This window comes from Sarcophilus harrisii, chromosome 2 (genome assembly GCF_902635505.1).
Source record: "Sarcophilus harrisii chromosome 2, mSarHar1.11, whole genome shotgun sequence".
Taxonomy (NCBI): Eukaryota; Metazoa; Chordata; class Mammalia; order Dasyuromorphia; family Dasyuridae; genus Sarcophilus; species Sarcophilus harrisii.
In genome coordinates, this window is record NC_045427.1 from 480,911,203 (window position 1) to 480,919,885 (window position 8,683).

At 45.3% G+C, this 8,683-nt stretch overlaps 1 long non-coding RNA gene across 1 annotated transcript; it reads right to left on the minus strand.

The window, feature by feature from the left end:
- Window positions 1-1,194: 1,194 nt before the first annotated feature.
- LOC116421785 lies at window positions 1,195-7,952 on the minus strand. The gene is made up of 3 exons (XR_004232319.1): window positions 7,810-7,952; window positions 4,472-4,526; window positions 1,195-2,060 (listed from the first exon to the last, which is right to left on the minus strand). It is a non-coding gene; the product is annotated as an uncharacterized LOC116421785 (long non-coding RNA).
- Between the last annotated feature and the right edge of the window lie 731 nt (window positions 7,953-8,683).

Here is an 8,683-nt window from a genome sequence, read left to right on the forward strand (position 1 = left end):
TGAAGTAAAATGTAAGCCACTCGTGGCCAAGGACTCTTTTATATTCCCATCCTCAGCACCTGGCTGGTTGGTTGTTGTTCTTCTTTCCCCAAGAGCACCAAAATGACTTCAGTGTTGGAGCAAGTTAACAGTGTTCAACTATATAGCTGATCAGACCAATACATTCTTGGAACGCTCTTCCACAAATCAGGCACCAATAGTCCGTGTCAGTATTGGGGATGGGTTCTCTAAATTTGCACATCTCTCATGGCTTTTGAGCTGTGGCAATTCTGCTTTGCTCATAGAGCACAGTACTCTCTCTGATGAGGGCTCACTGCTGGGTGGTCCTTTGCCAGCATCTTCACATCTCACAATCAATTCCAAGTTCTTCAGAGAGAGCTTGAGGGAGACCTTGGATCTTTTTTCTGCCCATTACGTAAGGACTTTCTCTAGATAATAGTCTTTTGGGCAAACATACCCAGCCCATCTTGAGAGGGACCTTGGATCTCTTTTTCTGACTATCATGTGAAGACTTTCTCTGTATTATATAGTCTTTTAGTCAAACATAAATTTGGCATTTGAGCAACATGGCCAGCCCATCTTGAGAGGGACCTTGGATCTCTTTTTCTGATCATCATGTAAGGACCTTCTATGAATAATAGCCTTTGGGGCACACATACTCAGCCCATCTTGAGAGGGACCTTGGATCTTTTTTCTGCCCATTATGTAAGGACTCTCTCTAGATAATGGTCTTTTGGGCAAACATACCCAGCCCATCTTGAGAGGGATCTCTTTGGGTCTCTTTTTCTGACTATCATGTGAAGACCTTCTCTGTATAGTAGTCTTTGGGGCAAACATACATTTGGCATTTGAGCAACATGGCCTGCCATCCTGAGAGGAACCTTGGGTCTCTTTTTCTGACTATCATGTAAGGACCTTCTCGGTATAATAGTCTTTTGGGAAAACACACATTTGACTTTTGAACAATGTGGCCACTCCATCAGAGAAGCACTCTTTGTAATGGACTCAGCACCCTGCATGATACGAGGCAAGGGCTGGGCATTATTAATGCTTGCATCCTGGTTAACTAATTTATGTTTTAAAATCTGAAAGCCAAGAAGCTCTGAGTCATGCCTACTCCAAAAGATTTCATCTTCAAGGAGTTTCTGAGAAAAGTAAGTTGGGACAAAGGGTCTGAGATCCCTCAATGGAGAGTCAGTTAACAAGCATTTATTAAATGTTTTCTACATGTCAGATATATACAGTCAATGGAAAAAAATCTCAGAAGGGAAGGCACAAGGGAAGGCTGAGATGAGGAAAGAACAAAGAAACGTGGGTTTTTAATTGAGCTTTGAAGGAAATCTGGGAAACGAAGAGGCAAAGGTGAGAGTACAGAGCAGTTCAAGAATGGGGCAGAGCAGGGCAAAGACCAGGAAGGGAGTCATGTGTGAGTGGGGCAGAGTGAGTGGAAGGGAGTAAAGCAGAAGAAGGCTAGAAAGGTGGGAAGGTGCCAGGTTATGAAGAGCTTTCAATGCCAAATGCAGGATTTTATATTTTATATTTGATCCTGAAGATAATAAGGAGCCACTTAGAGCTCATTGATCAGGGCTGGGTGACATGGCTAGACTAACACTTTAGATAAATCACCTTGGCTGCTGAGGGGAGGATGCATCGAAGAGAAGAGAGACTTAAAGCAGAGAGATCAATTAAAAGCCTATTGGAGTAGTTCAGGTGTGAGGTGGTGGTGGTTGTGGGAGTGAGAAAAAGGGGACATATAAGATGATGCTGTTAAGGTAGAAATGACAAGATTTTGCAATGGTTTGTTTTTGTGGAGTAAGACAGTAAGGAACAAAGGTGGCAGAGCTTGTGAGCCTGGGTGATTGGGACAAGAAAAGGCATTCTTGACAGAGATAGAAAAGTTTGGAAGGGGGAGAGAGCAAGATAATGAATTCTATTCTTAGAGGGATGAATTTGAGATGCCTAAGGGACAGTTGGCTCAAGATAATCCAAGAGTCAACTGGAGATGTATGACTGTAGCTCAGTAGAATGATTTAGGCTGGATATAGAGATCTGGACATTGTCTGCAAAAGAAAAAAAAAAGAATATAATTGAATTTAAGGGAATCGATTAAATCATAAATTAAGATATTGTTGCTCAGTTGTGTCTGACTCTTTGTGATCCCATCTGAGATTTTCTTGACAAAGATATTAGAGTACTTTTCCTTTTCCTTCTTTAGCCCATTTTACAGATGAAGAGACTGAGGCAAACAGGATTAAGTGACTTGCCAAAAGTCACACTGTTAGTAAATGTGATGGTACTTCAGGCTGAGTACCCATCCACCGCATCATCTAGCTGCCCACCAATTGAGATAGTATAGAGCAGAAGGAGAAGGAAAAGGAAGACAAAGTCTTGGGGATTAGAGTTAGCATTAACTATCTGTGTATTTATGACCGCAGCAGTGAAGTAGAATGGAAAAAGAGTTGAGTTTGGAGTCAAAGGGGTCTGAGTTTCAATTCTCACTGTGTCACTTGCTGCCTGTATGACTTTGAGCAAGTCACTTCCCAAAGTTCCCTAGACCTGTGTCCCCATCTGCAAAATGCCTGGCAAAATGACCAGATGGCCTTTAACATATCTTCCAGATTTAAAACTGTGTCCTTGGGATTTATGTCCGCTTGTCCATTCCTCCTTCAGGCCCTGACACTCAGCACACAATCTTCTAAGAGAAATGTTAAATATTTGCTTTTGGTAGAGCGAAACCTCTGGCAAAAAAAAAAAAAAAAAAAAAAAAAAAAAAAAAACCACCTTCTGAGCCCAGAATGCAGTAGAAAACACAGCTGGACAACCTGAACTGGAATCTGGACCAAGAGTGTGTTACTTTGGGCAAGTCACTTTACTTCCTGGCTCTGTTGGACTAGATAATCTGCCAGGTTCCTCCACTGCAAATCCTATGAGCTGCCTTTCCTATAACCCGAGTCTCCCGTGTATCTTTACCCCTCTTGAGGACTTAGAGTTAGTTGATCTGGTCACTGAGTAAGGAGAGGAGAAGGGACAAATGGCCAATTCAGTGTTCACCCCCCAGACTAAAGATCTCTAGAACCCCAGTGAGCTTAGGGCATCAACCTTGAGCTCACCCCAACCCTCTCAATTCTTCTGACACTAACCTTAGCTGTGTGACTTTGGTCAAGTTACATTTCCCTTTCCTAGGCAACCATTTCCTCCTCTGTGAAATACTGATCCCTGCCAACTTCCCAAGTCTACAAGAACTCCTAGAATCAGGATTTGGAGCTGGGAAGAGTCTCTGGGGTCATTTAGTCCAGCCCTCCTCCTCTTTCAGATGAGGAAACCAAGGCTGAGAGATAAGAGTTTTGCCCCCTGAGGATGAAAAGAGAAAATGGCTGGCAGGTCTTCAAATGCCTCCACTTCCCTACTGTTTACCCAGCAGAGGGTCAGTTGTATGGGGGTCTGAAATCTCCCAGGAAGGAGAGAACTTCCCCGGATTTGCCATCATCCATACTGATCCTGGGGGAGGTGGTATGGTTAGTAGGAGACAAAGCCCTATAGACTCCCTACTGGCCACCCAGCCGGAGAAGAGGCATTTTTTCCAGCCCCTCCCTTCCCTTGGGAAGAACAAAGACCTCCTGAGATGGCCTGACTTCCTGCCTCCTTATCTCCAGGCAGATAGCCCAGGTTCTGGAAGGTCAGCTGTGGGAGGTAGGGAAGGATGGGGGGTAGGCGGGAAGCTCCTTGGTCTCCCATATCAAACAGAGCTGGAGCAGATTAGGAAAATGTAGAGAGAACTAAAGTTCCTTAACTTCAACTCAATGTATTAAACATTGATTATCTATTATGGGAAAGGCACAGCTAATCCAAAAAGGGAATTTTAAGGACCAGCTTTGTTTTAGGCACCCTAACCCAAAGAGGGACAGAGAAGGGAAAGGGGATGGAGGTAATCCCAAAAGCAGCTGGTGCTTACCAGTTGTCTGACTATAAGCAACTCATTTAACCTTTCTGAGCCACAGTTCTATCAATAAAATGTAGATAAAAATACATGCACTGAGGAAAGTGGTTTGTAAACCTTTAATAATAATCTTAACAATGACAACAACTCGTAGGCTTGTTAAAAATGAAAGGGATCATTTTATCCAATTGTGACATAGGAAATCAGAAACTTAGGAAGGGGCCTGCCCCAGATCACACTGAATTAATGGAAGCATTACTACTAGAAAAATCATAGAATATCAGAGTTTGGTCTGGACCTCAGAAATAATACAAAGTAATCCCCTGAAGCTTACAGATGGGGAGAACTTGAGGATAGTGACTGACTTTTGCCTCTTTTTGTATCCTCAGTATTTAGCACAGTGCCTGACAAATAGTCATATATGACACAGTTAAAGGCAGAGGCACTGAAAAAATATTGGCTGACTAACTGGCAGAGTAGAAAGAGAGATGGATTTAGTCGGAGGACCTGAATAGATTGTTGTCTGTTACTTACCAATTGTGTGATCCCAGACATGACCCTGAACCTTTCTTCCCTTCAATTTCTCCATCTATAAAATACAGGGGGTGACCTGGAAGTTATCACAGATACCTAGGGATCCCAAATCTATGCTATTTTATATCTATGGCAGTTCTACTTCATCAGCTTTGCTGATGTTGTTGTTGTTGCTTCAGTAGTTGTTTAGTCGTTAGTCATTTCCAATTCTTTGGGACCCCATTTAGCGTTTTCTTGGCAAAGATAATGGAATGGTTTGCTTCCTTCTCCAGCCCATTCTACAGATGAGGAAACTGAGCCAACTGAGTTAAAAGAGTTGCTTAAGGTCACATAGTTTGTAAGTATGTGAGGCTGGATTTGAACCCAGATCTGCCTGACTCTGTGCCTGGTACTCTTTCAGAAAGAAGTGGCCACCAGACCCATATCAGGAATCGTGCCGAGTTTTCTGGAGGTTATTTGGTGCCATTAAAAAGCCTTAGAAACTATCTAGTCTGGGCTACAAAATGTTTACTGTGAAGGAAACTGAGACCTAGAGATACAAGTGGCTTGGCCATGGTCCCACAGTGAGACTAAAACCCAGGCCTCCTGAACTGCTGGGCTTTGAACACATCCAAGTATCTCAGAGGAAAGGCTTCTTTCTCCCTACATCTGGTTGGAGATGCTGAGTTGTAATCAGGCAAAGAGGAAGATAAGATGAATCTTCGTTTGGGGACAGCCTAGCCCCCTGCACAGTAATCTGCTAATAAGGCTTTACCAAGGACCTCAGATTGAGAGGTAGAAGGGAGCTGATTCCTGGACAAGTGATGACATGCTTGGTTCACCAAGGTAGTAAGTGAAAGAACTGGGATTTGAACTCAGCTCCTGTGACTTACATTTCAATACTCTTCTTTTTCCCTGCACCTCTGCTTACCTCAGAGCTGAAAAATATAGCCCAGAAGCTGCCCTCTTCTCTCCAGACATCTGGAAAAAGAGCTCAGTCTATAAGAGACTGCTTGGATATTTGTTAATTCTGAGTCTAATGAAGTACTCAGAGATGTTCTTCCTCCCCAGTCCCCCACCCACACAAGCCTCCAGGCTTGCTTCTAAGTTGGAAAATTTAAAGCAATTTGAACAGAAGGGAGGACCTGCCCAAGCTCTCCCTTTTCCCCCCTTCCTCAGAAATATTCTTGTATTTGTGCTGCACCCCCCCCCATCTCCCCAAGCAAAGAGAAGGAGTCTTGAGCATGGATGGCTGTGGAGGGGGGTGGAAGCCCCCGTTCTGCCTTTTTGCATTCTCCTTTAGCTGCATTGGGCTCCCAAATGAAAAAAGCTGGAAAGGACCTTAAGGATTTTGTTGTCCCAATCCCAGATTTTAGTAAGGAAGAAATTGAGGCCCAGAAAAGGGAAATAACTTTCCAAGGACCACAGAAGCAAGAAGAGGCTGAATCCTCTGGTTCCTAATACTGATCTCTGTGCTGGTTTCTATTGTTTTTGTTGTTGTTTCTACAACCTCTGTACAAATCTTGTCTCTTCAACAATGTTTTAAGCCTCTGGAGGACAGAAAGGGTACTTCTTTTGTAAATTGTACAGAGCTTAACTCATTGTAGGGAGCACAATGAATAAATGGGGAGAGAGGAAAGAGGAAAGGAAAGAGGAGAGAAGGGGAAAGAGAAAAGAAGGGAAGGGAAGGGAAAGAGGGAAAAGAAGGGAAGGGAGGGGAAGAAAAGGGAAAAGAAGGAAAAGGAAGGGAAGGGAGGGGAAGGATGGAGAAGGGAAGATAAAAAAGAGAAAGAAAAGAAAGGGAAGGGAAAAGAAAAATAAGAAAGGAAAGGAAAGGAAAAGAAAGGGAAGGGAAGAATGAGCAAGGGAAGGGAAAAGAAGGAAAGGGAAAGGAAAAGAAGAGAAGAAAGGGAAGAAAAGGGAAGGGAAGGGAAAGGAAAGGAAAGGAGGGAAAGGATAGAGAAAGAAAGATTTTTAAAAAGGAAGAAAAGGGAGAATGGAAAAGGAAAGGGAAGGGAAAGGAAAAGAGGGAAAAGAAGAGAAAAGAAGGGAAGGGAAAGGAAAAGAGGGAAAAGAAGAGAAAAGAAGGGAAGGGAAAGGAAGGGGAAAGAAGGGAAGGGAAGGGAGGGAGGAGGATGGAGAAGGAAAAGGGAAAAGGGGGACAAAAAGGGAAGGGAAGGGAAGAAGAGGGAAAGGAGGGGAAAGAGGAGAAGGGAAGGAAAGGGAGAGAAGAAAAGACAAAAATAGAAGAAGAGGAAAGGAAAGAAAAAAGAGAAGGGAGGAAGAGGAAAGGAGAGAGCAAGAAAAGGAGGAGGAAAGTAAAGAAGAAAACAGAAGAGAAGGGAGATGGGGAAAGGAAAGGCAAGAGCAGAAAGAGAATGAGAGAAACAGAGACAGATACACAAGGCTCCCCTGTAGTGGCTGGCTCTGCAGCAGCAAGTACAGATCTGAGCAGAGCCTCGTGGCCCAGACAAGAGATCAATAACTAATTTCACTGCAGCGGCCGCCCCAGTTTTTTTCCAATAATTGTAAGCTAGCAGCTGGGAATGAGGCTCTCCCCACCGAGCCGCAGCAACCTGCACCCGATCAATTGACACGGCCACTGGGGCAGCAGGAAAACTCATTTTTCTCTCTCCCTCCTCCTGGGTCCCTTTCCTCTGCCTTGCCATCTCTTAGAGAAATCTTGACTTAGGGGCTCCAGGGCTGAACACCCCAAATCCATGGATCTGATAGGGCCAAGGCAGAGGACAGAATTGATATGGTAAGGGTCTGAGGGAACAGGTCTCTGGGTTCTCATCCTTGGTCTTAGCAGAATGAGAAAGAGATTGGTCCAGAGCTTAAGGCTCCATGATTACCCCAAATGGGATAAGCAGTTTCTTAATGCTTCTATTTCCCCCTGTTTGTAAAATGGAGGATGACTTATAGGAGAGGAGGCTAAAGGTCCTTAGGAAGAAAGGGGTTGGATCCTCTTCCCCACCCCTTTCTTCACCCTTAAACCCCATTTAATGCACCGAAGGAAGGACCGTGGCAGAGGGCTCTGCGCCCTTACCCACACTCAGGAACAAGGGGCCTGTGTTCTTGTTCTAGGCAGGCCCAGAGAGCAGGACCACCATGCAGCCCCCTGGCTGGGGTGGAACAGAAGAGGTGTGTGGCGTGGAAAGCCAGTGCCTTCTAGAGGTTTGCATCCGTAACCACAGAGCTGGGCTAGGGAGCTGCAACCCGGAGCAGAGAGGTTCTCAGAACTGCCGGCCTGAACTTTGAGCTGCTCCCTAGGGATTTCCCCCAGCCCGGGCCTGGCTCTGGCACCACCCCCACCCCCTGCCCTGGAGACCTGGAGATCCCGAGGGGCTGATCCCTACCTACAGCGCCTGATGTCAGCTCCTTTAAGTCAGAGCCGGGCTCCCCAAAGCCGTCAAGGTCACAGCGGGAAACCTGCGGACTTGGCAATACCCTGAGAGGGGAGGAGGGAAGGAGAGTGCTGGCTGGGAACAGGAGGGTGGGAGGTGGAGGAAACAGGAGAGAAGAGACTAGAGGAAGGAGGGGGGGAAGAGAGAGGAAGGAAGGAGAAGGAAAGAGGAGGGGAGAACAGGGAAAGAGAGAGAAAAGGCAGGCGGGAGGGTGAGAATGGGAGGCAGGAGAGAGGGGGGCGAGGAGGATCAGAAATGGAAAACTGGAAGGCTGGGACCCAGGCTTATTCCTCCCCCTCAGAGCCCAGCTCTGCACCCTGGGTGCAAACATAAGATATAAAAAAAATAGGTGTTCCAGGAATGGTGGCTGTATGAATTAGGAGATTCCTTTAATCACTCCCTTCCTCCCTCCCCCAGTGGGAAAGCAAAGGACTTACATAAGGTCATGAAGGAAGGGCTGGCCCAGTCTGTACTGGAATCCACAATTTGATTGCTAGTTTTTCCTAGACTTCCCACAGGAAAGAAAGGAAAGAAAATAGCAAAAGGGGGGAAGAGAAGAAGAAAGAGAAACACTGAATCTTAGAGGGAATTTGGAATTTCTGGCTCGTTCTATATAACAAGGGCTTCTCAGCATCCCAAATGTCCAAGAACCAGCTCCAGATTCTTGGAGTAGTTAATGGGGGTGTTCAGTAGTGATCTTACAGGAAGAAGAATCAATGCTTTCAGGCTCTTTTGAACAAAAGGGGCAAAGGCTAAAGGGGCCATAGTCAAGGGTCCAAGTTCTTTCCCCTCCTAGACTATACAAACTCCATGAGGACAGGGACTA